Below are 21,844 nucleotides of genomic sequence, written 5' to 3'. Positions count from 1 at the left end.
TCTTCCTTCACTGTGCCCTCAGCAACCTAGGTATTTTAAAGTTATGGTAGCTCACCAGACAAACAATATCACATCGTTATGTGACTGGTTTGTTGGGCAATCTCAATTCAGCATAGGTTCATCTCTGAAGCCATTTTTTTAGAGGAGAGGCGTGTGAGGAAAAAGGACCGGCATCTTCTTATTCATAGGGATGCAATGGCAATATTCTTTCTTGGGCACGTGACTATTTTTCTGACTTAGACTAACTACACATCGATATCTCTATGTGGTAGACATCCAGGGGTGGCTGGCTCTTCCAAGAAGTGGATGCAAAGTCTCTCTGAATTTGTTAGATTCTCTGGAAGACCTTGTAGGATCCCCTCTGCACACTTCTTTCCATGGGAGATCCGGCTGTATCTCTCTATCTCTTCTCAGTTCCCACCACTGGATGGCCTCACGCATTAGGCAAGCTTCTTGAGCAAATCAATACTAGCTAGAGTCTCTGGTGCCCATGTCACCCACTAGAAACTTGTGCATCCTTGGGGATACCAGCTGGCGGGGGGGCGGGTACAGGCTGCTTCTCTCACCTCATTGTGACTGTCTGGTAGGCACAGGAGCAGATCAGAAAGCCTGTCTGCTCCCCAAGCAGAGTTCCAGGCAGGGAAGTAAATCCAAGTCTGCCTATCTGTTAGCACCTACAGTCTCAACGGGTGATTCTCTATCCAGGTTGAGTAGAATCATGGGAGGCAGGCCAACCCCCTCCCTTGCCCATGGGAGAGAGGAAGTAACCTCTGATGAGTAACACTGCCCCTGACCACTTCCAACTTTGCTTCCTGTTCCCTCCTGCCCCCTTCCTGTCCTCTGCTTATATAAGTGTGACGTGAGGCTGGGGTCTCATTGCTCTTTCACTTGTTAACACCTGTGGTTTTTTGCTGGGGGCCTGGTGCTGGCTGATTCCAGGGCAAAAGTCGAAGCCCAGCTCCACATCCTGGTATGCTAATTTTTATTTGTACTTCTTTGCTTAGCAGGGAGATTGGACACTGTTCATGTGTTTCTTAATAATCTTATTTCTCTTTTTATGAATTGACTGTTTGTGGCTTGCTTTTTATTCTCCTGCTTCTTGTGTTTATCTGTCAAAGTAGTTTGACCTGACTTCTCTAAGCTGCATCACATTACAGCCCCACTGGTTCTGAATTTAACACAACTGCTTTCCAGTTGTAGTTTCTGCCTTTAGGGTGTCACTATTAATATTCAAGATACAACGAGCTAAGAAACAGGATACACAGATCCACTATTTGATATTCATCAACTGGTTTATAAATGTATGCTAAATATGAACAAACTGCGACATACATATTTACATGTATGCATGAATACCTATTATATAAAGTTATGACATGATGTTCAAAATCCATTTCTGTCTCCCATTTAATTTTCCTATAACCTCTCAGTCATTCATTCAACCTAATAACAGCAACCTTAACCAGAGAATCAATTTATAACCCTACCAGGTGGCAAAAGGCTTCTCCAAGTGACCTCTTGGGGATCACTTCTGGCTATCTTCTGGAAAATAGGAGATTAAAAACATGTGTGTTCCCACAATGCTGCATTCTGAAGATGTTTCATCTCCTAGTCCTGCCCCCCGTGTAAGTTATGTAAGACTATTGAAATCAACAAAGAACAATTCATGCCTTGACTGGGATTATTGTTGTTGTTTTTAAGGACAGACCTAAAATTGGAAAAGCAACTGAAATGCAAGCAGTCCCTACATACTGTCAAGCTCAGAGAAAATTCACTTCTGACTTTTCTGCAGGGGATATAAGTGGATAAGAATGCTTGGCATTTTGTGAGTCTATTCACTCTTTAGGATGGAAATAAAATGCACTTAATTGAATATCCTAAAATCTCAAGCCGTCAGAGCTGAAGCCTGGGAAGCTATACCTGAAACGTGGGTCGAGCTAGGAGAATGCCTCCAGAGGGCTGGAAGGATGAGTGTGCCTGGCATCTTGACGTTACTATGGGGATTGCTATAGTAACAATTCTGCTCGCCCTTCATTTATTAAGTTATTTTGTTGTGGAACCAAAAGGTAAACCAAACATTCAAAGAAACAACGCTTTTAAAGAGATTTTTGCTGTTCCTGCAGCCCAGGCCAAATGCTTCAATGAAAGAAAAGGACAACACTGGCAGATAATTTAATACAATTGAAGGAATGAGATTCCTCCAGGTTTCCTCTGAGACTGGAAAAATAACAGCTGATCTGTGTCATAACGCAGAGCTGAATTTGTGAATTTACCAGTCCTGATACGAAACCCTCTGAGGAAACAATGGCGTTGCCCCTCACAACCCACACCTAGCCTCTCTCTCTTTTGCCTTCACTCCACCAGAATATGGCTTGCCTTTTTTTTTTTTTTTTCCATAAAGAGAATGGGGAAAATGAAGCTGACCAGAAAAAGAGCCTTCATCTTGAAGGGCTTAAAGGTTTTAAATGCAGCATCCCACCCGCGGGGGTCTTAGCAGGTCCACAGTCCTCACTGGAAACAATAAAACAGAACTGGGAGTGGGGGAGGGGGAGGAGGAACGCTGGGGAGGGATCTGGAAGCAGAATTTTCTGTCCTCTCTCCTCTCCTCGGATCCTTTCTTCTTGGTCCCATAGGGGTCTCTGCCGGGGTGGGAGAATGATTCTGGAAAATGTGCAGAGACTCCCTGGAAAGCCAAAATGGGGGTGAGAGAAAGCATGTGTTCTGGGGTCTGTCCTACTCTAATGGGAGATTGTAGTAAAACTCCTCATGGGGTGAGACTGTATGAAAGAGAGAAAATGAAAACAGAGGAGTGAGGAAAGGCAACTTAGAAAAACCAACCCGCATTCATATGAGAGAATGAATCATGAGAAAAAATTCAAGCAAGTAACTGCTTAGCTTGACTCCACTTCCCCTCATCCTAAGGGGAAGTTTCCACTGCGTTTATGCTTGTCATCACTATGGTTCAATCAACCAGTTGACTGTTCTGGTGTAATGAAGTCAAGGCTTGGGAATAGAGGCAGAGTCACCAAAATACAGTAACAATGGAGCCCAAGTTGGTCTAAAAAAGGATTTCAGGAAACAGTAGGAGCAAGCGCTGCCCTGAGTCTTTCACCCGTGTTAATTCAGCGAATTCACACACCAGCCCTCAGAGGTAGCTCCTATCAGCATGCTCAATTTTCACGTGGGAAAACTAAGAGAAGATAAGTGATTTGCCTGCAGTAAAACACTGTAAAGAGAAGAACCCGGTTTCAAACCTAAGCAGCTGATTCCAGGGTCTGTGTTCTGATCCATGACCCTGTACTCTTCCTCCAAGCCAGCTCGTGAAAAACAGAGGAGACAAATCCCAAGGTTGCTTTCTAATAACTTGGAGGGAGAGCAGCAAGAAAGAGAACAGAGACTTGGATAGTGACTGTGTGGACGGGCAGAAGCAGACAGTCTCCGAGGGGATGGAAAGCGAGAACGCACTGCACCTCGGATAAGGAAAAGCAGGCACAAGACAGCACCCTTAGGAAGCTCTAAAAGGCGATGGGGTCCAAGCCTTTCTCCTGTCACCAAACTAAATCCTCTGGGGTCCTCTTGTAAACCTTGTCTATAGGAACAGAACAAGAAATTATTCTCTTTCTTTCCTCCTTCACAGACTGGAAAAGTCAAGTTCTATAGAAGGAAAGAATCAAGCATTTGGATTTTAAGTTGCCACCATCGGAACGAGCAGGAACAGTCTAGAAATCTCCTCCTGTGAGTCAGTAATAGAAGCACATTTAAAATCTCGTGTGCAAATTCCTGGCACCTTCAAAGAGAAACAGAAAAACATTTAAGACTCTCAGCCTCTCTTATACTTCAGTAGAAGACTGAAACAGTTCCTGGCCTCATGTTTAGCAAGCTCCCCGTTATTTTATTAGGATCATTTGGTTGTATTTGGTCTTTAAAAGTTTCAGGGCTTTCTCCACCAATGACTTAAAAAGTGGAAGCGAGGCCGAAATAGGCTTGTTTGGGAGCTGGAGATGGAAAGGCTAGGCTTCACAGTTACCATGGTTAGGGGTCCTCTAGGCGGCGGGGGTGGGAGGAACTTCCAGAAAGAATTCAAGTAAAGGCGGTGTGTGTGTGTGTGCTTGTGTGTGTGCACGTGGGTGTACAAGTGTGTGTACGCACGTGGGCAGTGGCAGCTGCTACCGAGGAAGGAATAGCCTCCCTTGACTATAATTAAGCATCCTCCAGGCTGGGGTGTTTGCTCACAAGGCACGTCTCCCGGGCTCTCAGAGCTCTAGTAATCATGCAAAGTCCTGTGTGCCTCAGAGACCCCAGCTCTCCTTCGCACATGGCCGAAGCCTGGGAAGCCCCACGTCATACTAAGTGACTGATCTCCAAGGATGCGTTCACATGGAAAAAAAAAAATGACAGCACTTGGGAAGTCTCTAGAAGCCACATATCCAAATGCCTGGGGGTGCAGCGTCATCAGGAAAAGGGAAAGGCCAGGAGGAGGAGGAAGACAACAGAGAATTAAACTTGCTCCATAGCCTTACGTTTTATAAGGTGCAAACATGACGCTAGCTATACCTTGCCACCTCATAGTAAATACAGGATTACTAGGCAATTATATTTAAACATTACAGAGTCTCCGAAAAGAATGGCCATGTTCAGGGCAGTTGTTCAATCCCTTGATAACAGTATAGTTTAATGGATAGAAACAACTATATCATTTATTCCTCTTACATAAAATGCTCCCAACCACGTAAGTACGTGATCAATAGCAGGGGTTTCCAGTGGGCAGGCGTGCAGTTGTCCCCAGAACAGCAGCTTCATGAGAAGTAATAAGAGGTAAAATGAGAATCAAAAAAAAAAAAAAAAAAAATACGGAAACGAAGTTCTTCAACAGAGCGAAGACCTCAAAGGCTTCTCAGTGCACTTATTTTTATGGTGTACAAGGAACAATGGCAGAGCTAAATCTGGCACTTTTAAGGGATTTGTAAACCAGCTGTAAAATGTTATCCTGGATTGGAGTTTTCCATTCGGATCTGTTGGTAACGGAGATTGGAGCTGTAGGAGGGGTTTGGGTGCGGATGGAGAGAGCGAGCACGCTGCAGGTGAGAACATTTGTCTTTTGACCTCTCATTTTTCATGTATCTGAATATTATTGCAGGCAGGTCTGGACCCTTTGCAAATACTAATTTTACTGAAAAAGATATTCCCAGGGCAGCCACTGTGTACCTTGAGCAACGTATCTCAAATTGATTCAATCATTGATTGCTCTTCTGAAAAAAAAAGACTGCAAAGCTACTAATAGGTGGTATGAAGGTGGGGGGCTTTGGAACTGGCTAAGAATGCAGAGGGGAGAAAGGTGACCTGCTCTCTGATGTGCATCATTTCTTCCTAGAGAGGCACGCAACCCCTTGGGGACCATCAGACTGAACTGGTGCCCTATTTCACGAGCAGATAGCTTTTCCCTCCTCGATAATTGCTAACCGTCATTGAGGGCTTCCTATGTTCCAGGCACGGTGCTAGCCATTGTATTTGTCAAATCTTCCCAATCATCCCATGAAGTATGTAATATCATTATTCCAGGTTATGACACAGAGGGATTTGATGTTTTGTGAAGTTCCGTTACGTGGTCAAGGTGACACAATGTTTTAGTGGTAGGGCTGGGATCCACCCTGTCAATTCACAGCTTTCTCTCTTAACCACTACTGCTTCCCTTCCTATCCAATCCAATGATCGATTCCATTTAGGTCACAGGAGGGCAAGAGGGACATAACATACACGCATCCACCTGGGACTATCCTAGTGCAGTGTTTGCTATCTTACATTTGTGAGATTATTTAATCGTTTGAAACAGGCTAGGTAAAATGCATTTTCTCTACTGTGTAGAAAAGGAAACTAAAGCTCAGAGAGGTTAAGTCTCACGTCTAGGAGATGGTTCTAAGCCAGCTCAGCTTGATTTCCAACCTCTCCTATTTCTGCTGTAACAGGCTTCCTCTTACAAGCTAAAGAAGCCAGCTCAGCTAACCATCCAGGACCAATTTGCCTGAGTTTAGATTTGCAATAAGGAAAATGAAAACCTGCCTTTTTGACTTGTATTTTGGGATGTCAGTGAGATACCAGACATTGCGGAATGCTTAATGGAGAAGGTTGATGTGCCCCTCAGCTCTGCGTCTGCCTCTCTGGTTAGGATCATGTCCTCATTGGTACTCATAAAGAGCTTCTTTGCTCGTAATATCCATTCTGTCTTCCCAATGGTCCAAACTCTATTCATATGTCAAGGCTCAGATCAAGTTTGCCTTGTTCCATGAAGCCTTCCAAGATTGCTCTTCCCATATAAATCCCAATACTCCCTTGATCTCCTGAGGCACCCAGTACCTATACGAGCAGCATATTGTCTGTTATAATGACTCCTGACTCCTCAAAGGCTCCAGGAACTATTCCATATACTTTAAAAAAATATCCTGTATAATTCCTATGATGAAATTGAGGTCACACATGAATACTTGTTGAACTGGGATTGAATTAAGTTGGCCTCATCAGTGCCCTGAACATAGAGGGTATGGAAAAAAATAAGAAGAAAAACATGAAATTGGTTAATAGAGTAAGTTGAGAAGAGACTAATGGAGTTGCAAAGAATAAGATAGAGGTTTGGTGGAGGAAAGTAAGTCAGAGAGGGGGCCTGGGAGACCTCCTCAACATCTGGACACAGAACCAATCTGTATTTCCCTAGCTCACTAGTTCTCAATCTGAGCGTACATCAGAGTCACCTGTAAGGCTTCTTGAAACATACCACTGCCCTTTCCCCCACTCCACCAGCGATTTTGATTCAGGAGGTCTGAGAAATTGCATTTCTGAGTTACCAGGTTACACTGATGCCGCTGATCCAAAGACCACTATTTGAGAACCGCAGTGATTCTCCGCCCGGACTGCACATTAGCAACGCCTGGGGCGGGGCTTAGCTATCAGCAGCCTTCCCCTCACCAGACCTGTGAAATCAGAATCTCTGGGGAGCGGGCTGCTCTAGCCAGCCTTTCACAGAAAAAAATCCCACTGTTCTGGAACTATCTCTTTGCTTCACTGCCTCATCTCTTACAACTGAGATCCTTGAGATGTCCATGGTCTTGTTCTTTTTCTAGGAATGCATTTGGCAAATAGAAGGAGTTCAATAACTCTTTACTGAAAAAAAAATATTGTGGGTTGGGGTGAGGGGCAGGAAAACTCTGCAGAAATATGGCAACCAGGGGCCCATCCCTGCCTGAGATTGAGGCAAGAGATTACCTGAAAGGCAAGGCAGACTTCATACGTGTTTATTTTGTTTTCTTTGAAAATATCATTGTGGTCTCAACATCTAGGACTGTGATCATACAGGTAAACCTAATACACATTCTGCCCATGCTTCCCAAACCAAGGATCATACAATCAAATCAAATGCTTACAGAGTTGCACTAAATCATTGTTAAGTGTTGAGTCAGAGTCCCCTAGTGTGTTATTTATATACCTTCCAGGGAAAACAAGAAAGTCAAAGTCATTGATTTCTCAAATATTTGTTGAGCACCTTTAAATGCTTTTTTGAGTATTTATTCTTATTGAGCACCTATAAACACATGCACCAAGCATAGCACCAGGCTATGTACCAGGCTAAGTTCTATCGTTCTTTGCAAATCAATATGGTGGCCATCCCTCCACAGTGCTCACATGACACTAAGTCCACACCCTAACGCATGTCAGTTCTCTTGTTGAAAGGGCATCTCCTAACCTTCCCACCAATCAGGCCGAGGCATCATTTAGAATCTGAACCAAAATGAATCTTCTCCAGAAATCTTTTCTTCCTGATTAGCCTGGTCCTTATCTGATTGCGTTTTTTCAGCATCTCCCTCAGTAATTAGTACTGGGCCCATGATTACTGCTTTGACTTACTGATGATTGGCCCCAAGATCCCCTCCTATTTATATGTATCCAATTTACCAGACCTTCCACATCTCCCCAATAGTACCTGGTACAGTACATTGTTGTTGCTCAATAAATGTTTGTTAATGGAGTGAACTGCAAGCTTGTTAGGTGTCCAGTCACTTTTCTTACTTGAATCATCAGGAATGAGTCAGTCAGAGAATACTTTTATGCTCTAGAAAGTGTTTGGAGTAGCTTTCTCTGGAAGCTCAAGGAAGACAGGACTTTGAATTCTGGAAATCTTTCTGCTCCATTGGGAACTGGTCTCTTCAACCATGACTATTCCTTTTTTCGGGATTACTTCCCAAATGCATTCCATTTATGAATGTGTTCATTTTTCTATTTATTATTTATTCACTTTTAATGAGTGTGTTCATTTCTCTCAAATCCTTAGGATATTTTTCATAACGATCTGCATCTTCAAATGTGAACATTGTCTTTGACACAGACAGTGAATAATTTCTACGTAATTGATGGTTGGATATTTAACTTAAAATTACTTCCATAAAATCTGCAACATATTTCTTTTATTGGGTTCTGTCTATACTGACTGCTTTGGGCTAGGTCCACACCCTAAAATTCCAATGGGTGTGAGCCAAAGTTGCAGAGTTCTGTGGCTAATAATAACAATAATAATGAGCACATTTCAAAAGTGCTAATTACAAATGCAACTGAATTGTGTTCTCATTATAAACGCTACAGGTTTTCTGCCAGGTTGGTACTTCATGACAGTATGTTTTCAAACACCTGTTTACCTTTACTATCACTAGATATATTCAAAAAGAGAAACTTTTCAATGTTGAGATGCATATTAAGTTTCATGTGTCTTTGTAAAATTTGGAATCTTTTACCCAGAGTCCTTTACTGCACAAATGGAAGCACAATGAGTAATTATCTATACCTTATGTAGACAAAGAGCACGGAAATTTCAAGAATTCTTTGTTTATCCAATAGAATCCAACAAGATTTTTCTTTTTCAGGAGGTGGGGGGATGTGCAGAAGAAAAAATAGAATTATCCTGGTAATTATCTTGCATCAAATCAAACTTTACTAAACGTAAATCTCTGCTCCGTGGGTGGGAAAGTAAGACTACAAAGGTGAATAAGACACAACCCCTGCATACAATGTATTGAAGGAGATTTCACTGGACACAAATATCATAAGGTGGTAAAGTCCTTGGAGAGGGAAGGTGAAACCAAGAAGGAAAGACTGAGTGTGGACTTGAAAATACCAAACAGGGGCCTTGGGGTTAGGACAGGATGGGATTTTGCTTCTTAATTCAGGTCTAGTAATGTGGTGACAGAATCTTCCTTGGATTAGGAGGCATGAAAACATATTGTTGATGGGCAGCCTTTCAACCTAGCTCCACATGTAGTCAATGTCAGAGATGCTTGCAGAAGGCAGAAGACCAGGGCTTGTTTTTTAACAACCCCATCTCAGAAGTATGGTGGATCCATTAGACAGTGGTTCTAATTCCTGATTATACATTAGAATCACCTGGGGAGTTTTTAAGGCATACCAATGCCCCACCCCAGGGAAGGGAATCCTCACGGCGGGGGCGTGGGGGGGGGGGTTGTGTGAAGACCAGGCGGAGTGTTTTTTAAAAGCTGCCCAGGTGATTCTGCTGTGAGTAAATGTTGAGAGTTACTGTATCAAGGAATGGGAAGATGTTATTAGATTTAGTCAGCATCTTCATAGTTCTTTATTTTTGCCAGTGCTTTGACAACAATTTTTTTGAGTGTCTGTGTGACTCATACAAAGGAGACCAGGATGGAGGTCAGTGTTTCACTACCGGAGTACCCTATCCTTACTCAGTTTCTGGTTATTTGGCTTTTAAAAAGCAGATCAAGCTTGTAGGAGCTCCAAGGACTTAAAGATGGGACAATTTGAGGATCATAAATCATAATGACTACAATGAGTTGAAACTTATCAGATATATGAAAACTTATGAGTTCATAATGATACTTCAAAAACAAACAACAGGGCTTCCCTGGTGGCGCAGTGGTTGAGAGTCCGCCTGCCGATGCAGGGCACACGGGTTCGTGCCCCGGTCCGGGAAGATCCCACATGCCGCGGAGCGGCTGGGCCCGTGAGCCATGGCTGCTGAGCCTGCATGTCTGGAGCCAGTGCTCCGCAACGGGAGAGGCCACAACAGTGAGAGGCCCACATACCGCAAAAATAAATAAATAAACAACAAAAAAATCGTTGATGACCATGGAGGTTGCTAGGGTACCAACTCATTTTTCTGAAAATGTATAAATTAAGCAAAAATCTTGAGCATCTCTTCTGTCTTTCCCTACTTGAAAGAGAACTTGGGCTAGACAAATAGATGAGGAAAACAGTTCTTCTCTGTATAAAAAAATCATGTGGACTAAATGGAGAAAACAATGACAGAATTAGAAAATCACCATTTTCCACTCCATAATGAAATAGGGATCTAGGCAACAGTCATCAATGGCCGCTAAAATTATTATTGGAAAGTTGAGGGGGAGCTTTACAATGGATGGATTAGGCAGATGACATGTGTATTAGTTTCCTGTGGCTGCTGTGATAAATTATCACAGACTCAGGGCCTTAAAACCACAGTAACTTATTCTCTCATCGCTATGGAGGCCAGAAGTCCAAAGTCAGTTTCGTTGGCTGGAAACAAGGTGTGACAGGGCTGCACTCCCTCTGGAGGCTTTAGAGGGAGAATCTGTTCCTTGCTTCTTCTGTTTTCTGGTGGTTCCCAGTATCCCTTGGTTTGTGGCCGCATCACTCTAACCTCTGCCTCCTTAGTCACACTGCTTCCTCCTCTTCTGTGTATGAAAGCTCATCTCTGCTTCCCTCTTACAAAGGCACATGTGACTGCATTTGTATCTCAGCAAGAAAATCCAGGATCCTTATCTAAAGATCCTTAACTGAGTCACATCTACAGAGAACTGCCCCCCCTTTTTTTGGTGCCACATACGATAACATTCATAGGTTCCAGGGATTGAGACAGAGGTATCTTTTAGGGGACTCTTTTTCAGCCTATCACAACACTGAACCATCAATCAATCTTAATATTAAGCAAAATGGGATAAATACATTATTCTTACCCTACTCCTCCCCCACCTCCAAATGACTCAATTTAATCAAGAATCTATCTCTAACTATTGATTTATAGGGGATGGGGGAACATATTATATGACACCAAAAGGATATAATCAGTCAAATCCAGCAATTCTTCAAGACAAAAGACTCAATTCTCAATTTCTATAATAAGCACGCCAAACAAAGGAGGGAAATAATTACACATCAAAAGAGATGTAAGAGCATATTAACCATATGTAATCTCCACCAAATCTTGTTTGAATTCTGAATTGAGCAAAACAACTATAAAAAAAGGCATATTTGAGACAATCAGGAAAAACTGAACACAAATTGATGATATGGAGGAATTGTGGGGGGTTTTTTTGGGGGGAATCTGATAATATTGTGGTTGTGTTAAAAGAGAAAAGTTAGATACGCCTACTGAAATAAGTGAAGTGATATGTCTAGAATTAGCTTTAAAATACTGCAGCAACAAATAAATAAACAACAAATTAAAAACAAATAAACAATTTAAAAAAGGAATGGGATACAGAGTGAAGTAAGTCAGAAAGACAAAAACAAATATCATATGCTAGCACATGTATATGGAATCTAAAAAAAAAAAAAAATGGTCATGAAGAACCTAGGGGCAAGACGGGAATAAAGACGCAGACCTACTAGAGAATGGATTTGAGGATACAGGAGGGGAAGTGTAAGCTGGAACGAAGTGAGAGAGTGGCATGGACATATATACACTACCAAATGTAAAACAGATAGCTAGTGGGATGCAGCCGCATAGCACAGGGAGATCAGCTCAGTGCTTTGTGACCACCTAGAGGGGTGGGATAGGGAGGGTGGGAGGGAGACGGAAGAGGGAAGAGATATGGGGATATATGTATACGTATAGCTGATTCACTTTGTTATAAAGCAGAAACTAACACACCATTGTAAAGCAATTATACGCCAATAAAAATGTTAAAAAAAAAAAGGAATGGGAAGGGAAAAGATAAAATAAGAACAGCAGATGTTAATTGTTGAACCATTAAAGCAGCCTTTCTATTTTTATGCATATTTGAAAATTTCCAGAATAATAAGTTTACATTATATATATGTGTGTGTGTGTGTGTGTGTGTGTGTGTGTGTGTGTGTGTGTGTGTGTGTCATACATATGAGAGTGCAGCATGTCCCCAGTAAGACCAGGTTTAACTGACCATCCTCCTCATGTCTGGCCTCACTGCCTGGAGGAAAGTTCTACGGAGTGGTAACACCCACTTCACCTCTTAGGGCTGTTGTGAGGTAGCAGAGAACTAGATAAGAACAAAGGGCACACAGAAGCTATTCCTGAACCTTCAGTCTGTAGCTTGGCTTTTATAGAAAGATATCCGCCTGGGAACTCATTGATAAGCACTAAAATTTCTGTAAGAGCTTGCGGTCTGTTCACAGATAGCGTTCATCACCTCCCCGAATCCTCCAGGATTTGTGTCATTGAGGTAACTCCAGATTAGAATGGGAAAGAGCAGAGTGTGTAAACACAGAAGGCACATAACAGCCAAAAGGAAGAAGCAACCCAGATGTCCATCAAGAAATGAATGGCTAAAACCAAACAACCAGGAACTATCACCACCGGCATCACAACAATAAAAGTTAAGGCCAAATATTTAGAAAATATAAAGAGGTTTAGTTATTAGAAAAGAGATGAATGGCTAAACAAATTGTGATATATTCACACAATGGAATATTATTCAGTCATATAAGGAATGGAGTGCTGATATATACTATGATATGGACAAACCGTGGAAACATGATGCTAAGTGAAAGAAGCCAGACACAAAGAGTCCCACATTGCATGACTCCATTTGTATAAAATATCCAGAATAGGTAAATCTACAGTGAGAGAGAGCAGATTAGTGATCTTTAGCTGAGTGGAGTGGCTGTTTAATGTGTGAGGGGTTTCCTTTTAGGATAATGAAAATGCTTTGGAGCTGGAAGGAGGTGATGGTCACACAACAATGTGAGTGTGCTGAATGTCACTGAACTGTTCACTTTGAAATGGTTTGTTTTATTTAAAAAAAATTAAGCAGAAAAATAACGCGATTACGTTTGTTCTTAAAAAGAGTAACCCTAGGAGCTATGTAAGAACAGATTAAAGATGGACAAGATTAAAGCAGAAGGAATACAGAAAAACATGAGTGTTGGGCAAGATGGATTCAACTGCTTCTCTCCCTTAAAACTTACATCCTGAAGCAAGCCCAAAGAAGCCACCCTTAGTGTCTCAACTCTGAAACCCATCTCGTCCCTTTTTGGTATTCCAATGCTTCCGAGCATCACGCAGGCTCCCAAGCTTCTAGAAGAGTTCCAGGAGTTGAAGTGTTAATATCCAACATACAGCATATTTTCAGCAAGCATGAAAGATATGATCTTAATATCCTCCTGTTTCCCGATCCTTTGAGAGCCTTATCCAGGAAGAAGGAGAGAGTGTCTACAAAGTAGACAGTGTTTGGGCTTCTGGGTCCCTTGGACCTGAATTTGAATCTGAGCATTGTGTGATGTTCTCCTATAAAACAGGTTGTGTGAGGATTACATGGAAGGACAAGTGCCCAGAATACAGCGGGCACACATAAATATTTTTCATTAGTGTATTGAAGTATTCACTTGAACCTAAACTGGGATTCAGACATGCTTGTACATATAGAGTGAAATGTTGAGTAAGATTATCCTCAGGGGAGACTGAAGGTCTCTAGGAAAATCATGTATTCTAAGGTAAGAATGAGGTCAGAACAATGCATTAGATTCCAGTAAAAAAAATAATAATAATAAAGTAAAGAGTTTCATATTGCAGGAAGAAATGATTTTAAGTCACTCAAATCTATTTTAAAATCAATCTCATGAACTCACTCCTTGGTTATGGGTGAGGGGAGGCCATAAATAAAACTGCAATAGCTGCTTTGCTAAAAATCAAAAACAAGCAAACGATAGTACTGTGTTGATACCCTGAAAACCAGGGGACGACTTTCAAAGCATTTATAATATCAAGCAAGGGTATCACCCAGTCAGAACAGATGCCAGCCATGAACAGCCACGAATTGTGAGGAGCTCAAGGTCATTACCACCAAAAGATACCATAAAAGGTGAAGAAAAGGCATCCCCTCCATTTGCTGACAATCACAGGGACCCAGGGCACAGCAGATGCTCACTTCCGTGTGTTCCCTCTGCAGCCCCGGTGAGGGGCAGCGTCGAGGTTGTGTTGGTTGGCACCATGGCATGCCTCCATCGCTGGCTGCCACTCCTCTTTGAGCAACTTGCGAGACACGCCTTACAAACTAAACTAATTCATACCATTTGCTCCAAATGAAGACCAAGATTTGGGGTTTAGGATGAAGGATCTTTAAATTGTTAAATTGCGAGGAAGGGTTTTTTCTTCTCTTAAAACTAAATGATTTAAATTGAATGCATGCAATAGCTGCATTCTCAGACGGTGTCATTAGTTAAGATGCATAACTCCGCAACAGTCGAGCTGCTTTTAAAGGTAAACCCAGAAGTGAATACTGAATTTAAAAATCCAACTGTTTGCTTTCACTTACAATTTCAAATTAAGATACTGCATAGGATCTTCCATCCATGAGTCAAAGGTGGTCCTAAGAGAAGGCAGACAAAAGACCTCATACTCCGGTATAATCCCTTTTCTAACCCAGTATCCTAAGACACTCATACGGGTTGGCACTGAATTTAAGCTCCAAATCACTCAAATCAAAAAGAGCTATTCTCAGTCTGTCATCAGGAAGCAAGCTCTCCAAGGTGTATTTTTATCCCAGCCTCATCTAAGTTATGACAACTCACCTGGGTCGTTTCTGCCATTTGAGTAGAGAGAGGCATCAAAGTGACAGGACATCACTCTCTGTGTTCCGTGTGAGGTGTGATGGAGAAGAAAAACAAACCTGGGGGAACAGATGTCAAAGTGTTTCCAAGACATCTTCAGATTGGAGAGATACAGGGCACTATTTAGGCTTTTTCTTACCCAGGGCTCTTCTGAAGTTGAAACTCCTGCCTCTTCTATAGGCACTTATTTATTTATTTGCCTGATGGTTTATTTATTAACTTTACCGCTTTGATCCTGCCTCATCTCTCTACCCTTAGGGTTCCTGAAACGTGCAGCCCTAAAATGCTGTGCTCCTGGTCATTGTCTCGAACCCTGGATTTCTGCACTGAGCACACTCTTCCCATTGCTGAATCAGATTAATACTGGGCTAACGTGCCTTTCTGGAGACCCAGATCCTTAGGCCACACTGATTTTCCACATTGGAAAATGGTGGAATCTAGTGATTGCTTAATTGAAATAGATTAGATAGATACAGGTATAGATATGAATATATAATATATAGTCATGAAATATACTAGCTATACCTATATATGTATATGTTATATCTATATAATATCTCTATGTATATTATATATAGAGAGAGATGTTACAGCTATCAGGGACCTTCTAATCTACACATTAGATGACTGTCAAATCTAGCCATCCACCTAATTTCCAGATGAAGTATATATATATATATATATTTTTTTTTTTTTTTTTTTTGCAGTACGCGTGCCTCTCACTGTTGTGGCCTCTCCCATTGCGGAGCACAGGCTCGGGACGCGCAGTCTCAGCGGCCATGGCTCACGGGCCCAGCCGCTCCGCGGCATGTGGGATCCTCCCGGACCGGAGCACGAACCCGTGTCCCCTGCATCGGCAGGCGGACTCTCAACCACTGCGCCACCAGGGAAGCCCCAGATGAAGTATATTTTTGCTGTCACTGCTGGGATTATTTTCATGACTTTAGATTTCCTGTAATTGCACATGCATTTCAACTTTTTGCATTTTATTTTCTGCTTTCTTGCCATACTTTTTCTAGGATCCTTTTTTACTCCTTTTCTAACTTCTTTTGGAGTGATGGAGTTTCCTTTATTCTCATATTTTCCTCTACTGGTTTGGAAGATAGATGTTTCTATTATTTTAGTTATTATTCTTAAATTTTTAACATGAGTCCTGACCTAATAGGGTCTAAGGTTAATCGATGTTTCTATTCTGCTCTCCTATGGCATGAGCCTTAGAATATTGTACTTTAGCTCTGATCATCCCCTTCCCCTTCCCACTGTACATGCTACTTTGTCCGATATTCAGTTCTACCTTATTTTCAGATCCTACCAAATTATTCATCTTTATTACCATTGCTGTTTTACATAATCATTTCTTGCTTATATAAACTCACTTATTTACCAGTTTCTTTGCTCACCATCTTGCATCTCCTTCCTTTGGAGTTTAGATCCCTATTTCCTGAGTCACATCTTTATTCTGTGCATCCAGCATGGGTCTGATAGTGTCAAGCACTCAGTTTTTACTTGATAATCTGTTTCACTCTTATTCATGAGTGATAGCGTAGCTGGGTACAAAATCGACAGGTTTGCAGTGACTCCCCTCGGTGCTTTGAAGCCACTGTCTTCCTCATTCTCCTGTTAATGAGAAGGTTACAGTCAGTGTGATTGTTCTGTTAGAGGTGATTTGTCTTTTCTCTCTTGTTACTCTTAAGATTTTCCGCTGGTCTTTGGCATTTTTATAAGCTGTGTCCAGCTATTGCCTAATCCCACTTGGGCCTCCTAAAGGTTTCATATCTTTCATCAAATCTGCAAGATTCTAAGCCTCATCTCTTCACATGCTTCCTCTGCCCCATTTTATCCTCTCTTTCTGGCACTCTCCTTAGAGCACTCTTTCTCTCCTTTTAAAAATATTTTTCTTGTCCTAATCTCTCCAAGCTACAGTTTGGGAACATCTTTACTGAACTGTTAAGATCCCTTGGTTAAACTATCTGCTGTGCTTTTCACATCAATATGTATATGTTTCCATTTTAGAAATTCAATTTCTTTTCAAAGCTTCCCATTCTTTATTCATACCGTTTTATGCTATGCTGATTTATTTCTTTCCTTAATCACTTTAAACATATTTTAGAATCTCCCTCTAACAGTCTATTACTTGAAGTTCTTTGGGTTCTAATCCTTTTATTTGGCATGTGTGCTATCATCCATTGTGGATTATTTCCTCCCGTGTTTCATAACTGTGGGTTGGGCATGCATCTTCGGCTCCCCTGCAACCCATCCCACCCCAGGATAACAGTGATGTCATGCTCAGGTCTTTAGTACTTCTTGTTTGGGCTGAAGTTTCTCTCACTCTCCTTACTTCTCTAAAACCTCAGCTGTGTATTTAGAAACATGTTTATCAATTTTTTGTCCACCTTTCTGGGGTATTTTTTTTCCCATTTCTTTTTGTATTTTATTTTACTTTTTCTTTAACATCTTTATTGGGGTAGTTGCTTTACAATGTTGTGTTGGTTTCTGCTGTATAACAAAGTGAATCAGCTACATGTATGCATATATCCCCATATCTCCTCCCTCTTGCATCTCTTCGTAGTGGGGTGGATGGGGTCTTTTTTTAGCAAGAATTTCTTCACGTTATCTAATCCAACTGTTGCCAGAAGCAGATGTCACATTCCCAAGAATTAAAATGACAAGGACAGGAAGACATGATCTAGGATGAAATTAACTAAGGAACTAACTAGAATACACACATCGTTGGCCCTTCCCAGAACTCTTTGTCTGGCTTACTTGTATTCATTCTTCAAGCCTCCACCTAGACAGTAAGAAAACCGGTCAGTTCTTGTTTCTATTCCCACTACTACGTCTACTTCTCCTGTCATAACTCTCACCATGCTTTACCAGAATCATTTGTCTCCTGTCTTTCCAAGGAGGAAGGGAGACCGAAAAGGAACAAACATAAAAATGTTTTTGTGGGGGCTTCCCTGGTGGTGCAGTGGTTGAGAGTCCGCCTGCCAATGCAGGGGACACGGGTTCGTGCCCCGGTCCGGGAAGATCCCACATGCCGCAGAGCGGCTGGGCCCGTGAGGCATGGCCGCTGAGCCTGCGTGTCCGGAGCCTGTGCTCCGCAACGGGAGAGGCCACAGCAGTGAGAGGCCCGCGTACAGCAAAAAAAAAAAATGTTTTTGTGAATAACACACACAAGTGATGATAAACACTATGGGGAAAAATAAAGCCTGGTGAGGAGATGGAGAGTGATGGAATGAGATGAGCTCTGGCAACTTGACCAGAGACCTGAGCGAGATGAGGGAGCAAAGCAGGGGGTATCTGGGCAGGAGTTAGGGGAGCAAAGCCCCCTGCAGTGATGCAGGCACTGTGTTTGGGGAGAAGTCAGTGAGGGGGAGGGGTGGGCAACAGGGACGAGGAGAAGCCAGGAAGGACAGCACAGGAAGGACTTGGAGTTCTCTTATGAGTGAGGTTTGATGCCCCGGAAGGTTTTGCGTGATCTGGCTTACATTTCAGAAGACTACCGCTGATGAATCGTGAGTAACAGGGGTGGAAACAGGGAGACCCAATTAGGAAACTGATGCAATTGTTTAGGCAAATAAAGGATGGTGGCTTGAGTAGAACAACAACTGCAGGAGTGGCGAGAAGTGATTGGATTCTGGATTAACTTTAAGTGCAGAGTCCAGTGGATTTGCTGACTGCATCACTCTAGCTTTGTATTTGTAGATTGACTGAATGAAGTTGTGAACAAGTGAATGAATGCATTACGTCCAGGTCCTCTTTGACACCATTTACATTGTTGAAATGGAAATCGTATGTTTTGCTGGTGCGGTTAAAATGGGCCTAAGTTAAATATTGTTACCCATGCTTTCTAAGTACTAGATCTCCTGCTTTCTGGCCCAGCACTTTTATTTACTTGTTTGTTTGTTTATTATTTTTACAGATTTTAGATCTGTTGTCCATCCTCTGCTAGAATTTGGAATTGCTCTATGTCAGCTCTCTGACTGACACTCAGGTAGGCCATTGGTAAATTTGCCTCAGTCATACATTTGTTCTGAAATCCTTATTTATGTTTTCAAGAAAAATGTATTTGGCCAAACAAACATTTTGGTTTCAGAATGAACACTGCACAGTTCTCATTTTATTGTCAATTTGTTTCAGGACGATGTTCAACAGGGTTGACTGGTAAAGTTCACTGCTCAATAAAAGACATCAAGACACATCTTCCAAATGACTGGCCTTTCAAAACAATTCGGTGACTATTTAAATGTTACCACGGACATACCTACTATAGCTTTTAAGAGATTTCAATGACTTTTAACAGTGACAGAGATAAATGTCTTAAATGAATCTGTAAATTCATTGATAATTTTCTAATCAATCCTACTTTTATTAAATTATCTTTTGAAACTTTAATTAAAATTTTAATTAATGCCATTTATGAACCACAATAATGTCCTCTAATTATGGGATTATACCAAGTGAAGTCTGCTGTTCACACAACTCCTGGTTAAGATGCCCCAAATCACCAAGGATACATTATCTTTTCTCTATGATGTACATCACATAGAAAAGTGCCCTTGTGATTAGTGCTCTTTCTGCTTCATATAGTACATTAGCAGAATCTCAAGTGCTGACGCTATAATAAGTGTACGGCTCTATAAGCCGTGCCAAGCAAATCAGTGCCAAACGTGCCTGGCTTTCATGGTGGCAACTTCAGAGAAGACACAAGTTAGTTAAAGGATGCTATTCAGAGGAAAACTTCAAAACTCACAACATCTTGGGTCGGAAGGAACTTGAAAGACTGTCTGTTTCCAACCCTCCATCCACCTTAGACTTTACTTGATCTGTAACGGCAAGTCCTTTTGCTACACCAATCTTAATAACACGTTTTGATTCCCGTCTGCTGGACTCTGCACCGGGGTGAATCTGGAGACAGTTAAGCAGAATCTACCCATCTCTAGGTTTTCCACAGGTTGCCTGCATTTGGCCCTTGGCTCCCCCAACAAAGCCAAACAAGACCTCTAAGACTTCATCTCACTTCAGAAGAACATTAAGGATAGGGTGCAGGTTTTGTGCTGCACTCAGTCTAGGTTGGAGAGGTAGGGCAAGGATGGCGAGACCATCTCTAGCATACATTAACAGACCCCTTCTTCCAGGATCATGCCCCGTGAAAGCCAATGAGTCTTCTGCTCTGTCCTTGAGAGAAATGGAGTGGCCTCGGCCACAGCACATTTTCTTCCCTGTGCAAAACATTCTACCACTCCGGTACTCTGAACAGAGTTCTGAAGCTTGTTTTCTCTCTCCCTCCTTCTATCCACCCTGCATTACTGTGTTGCCGCTGACCACTTCACAGCAGTTAACTTTCCATCCAGAGAAAGCTTGCCCTAAACCAGGCTGTCATTCGTAACAATAATCACTGTGTCAGCCTTTGGTTAATGATCCTAGTAGCTAACCTTCATTCCATGCTAATCAGAGCATGATATTACATCACTGAATTTCACGGTACCCCGTGAGGTAGGTGGCACTGATATCCCCTTTCTACAGATGAAGGCGTGGAGATTCACCGAGTTTGAGACTCGTCCAAGTTCCTACCACCGGTCAGCTCTGGAGCCAGAATTCAAATCAGGTGTCTGATTCCTACTGCAGTTATTTAAGCCCAAATGAAGCCACATTTGATTGCCCCAGGACAACGGCGATGGTTACACTGAGAGCACGCGCACCTGCCCACACACCTGGCGCAAGTTCTTGGAATTCCAGACACCCCTTAAAGCACAGGCCTATGTCAACAAGAGTGTTCTAGAGGAGCTGAGGTTATCTGGGAATCTGGCTGCCAGCATTTGTGCTCTGATCTGCCCCGCTCCGTGCAACAACATAGACCCGACTTTCTTGAAGCCGCCAGCAGCGCAGGGCGGCCAAGACTAACAAGTGTAGGCACTGTGCAGGGTACGGGGGTGCATGAATAGCACCATTCTTTGCTGGCCAACACTGGCCCCATTGTTTCAGGCAATGAATAGAGCTGTGTGGGAAAAAAAAATTCACACACGAAGCAAAAAGCAGCAAAATTTGTCTCTTTGTGATGGTTTCAAGGCCGGGTGAAAAAGTCATTCTTCACCTGGTGCTCTTTTACATTTTCTTTCACAGACAGAAAGCCCTTTCTGGCAAGGGGAGAGGCTTTCTCTAAAAAATTAAAAAGTTACAGGTCACAGTGCAGGTGAGAGCACCAGGAATCGACCTCGAAGCTGAACTGCGTTCATTCATTCCAACGTGAGCGGGAGGGAGAGGGATGGGGCGTCATTTGGACTTAGCGTAGTTGAGCTGCTTTCCCACAATCATCTTGATCTATTCAGGACGGGCAGGTTTTGCCTGCATGTTCCTCGATGACAGAGGGAAAGCTAAGCACAGGGCATTAACTACTGTATACGATCAGGCTCTCATTTCAAGGTAAATACTTGCCAGGCTTCTAGTTTCCTTCCAGGGTTAGAGGCTCAGTGGGTCCCAGAACCACTTCTGGGGTTGCCTTGCTGGGTTGCAGTAATGACAACCAAGGGGTCTATTCCTATCTCTGTCCCGTGAGCACCGTTAGATGAAATCAGAGTCCCACGAACCACTACATTAATTTAACTTCTACATGTGGAAGATGGATTCCTGTCTTAAGATCAGGCACTAACATAGTTCTCTACAGGCTGGTGTCTTCTCTGAGAATCGCCTTCTCATCCTCAAACTATCTGTCAAATCACCACTGCAAATAGATATCCTGTGATACAAATAATCCTTAATGGAGTGTTGAATAAATGATTATTTTTTTCTACCCTGGTGTCATACAGTTTGGTGAATTCAGTTGCCCCAAAATTGATATCCCTATTTTTGTAAAACTTTCAGAAGCAGCCTAATGCAGTGACAAAAGCATGCCTGGGCTTCAGATGCCAACTGATTGAAACCCTGGCCTACGGAGTATCTTCGAAGGGTGACTATGTGCTGGGTTGTCCTGGAAAGACCTCATTGATACTTG

General features: G+C 42.3%; 1 long non-coding RNA gene across 2 annotated transcripts; it reads left to right on the top strand.

Annotated features, from left to right (window-relative positions):
- Positions 1 to 877: 877 nt before the first annotated feature.
- On the top strand, positions 878 to 21,643 carry LOC113626772 (uncharacterized). Of its 2 annotated transcripts, XR_003435264.1 has the most exons (4): positions 878 to 970; positions 1,491 to 3,735; positions 8,904 to 9,020; positions 18,994 to 21,643. It is a non-coding gene; the product is annotated as an uncharacterized LOC113626772 (long non-coding RNA). The 2 variants fall into 2 exon arrangements; XR_003435263.1 differs by lacking the exons at positions 8,904 to 9,020; positions 18,994 to 21,643 and having other exon boundaries at positions 1,491 to 4,953.
- Positions 21,644 to 21,844: the final 201 nt, after the last annotated feature.

The sequence above is a fragment of the Aethalodelphis obliquidens genome, unplaced genomic scaffold (assembly GCF_003676395.1).
Source record: "Aethalodelphis obliquidens isolate GAN/ISIS:26980383/991018 unplaced genomic scaffold, ASM367639v1 scaffold19, whole genome shotgun sequence".
NCBI classification, from domain to species: Eukaryota; Metazoa; Chordata; class Mammalia; order Artiodactyla; family Delphinidae; genus Aethalodelphis; species Aethalodelphis obliquidens.
This window is presented reverse-complemented; position numbering and strand designations above follow the sequence as displayed.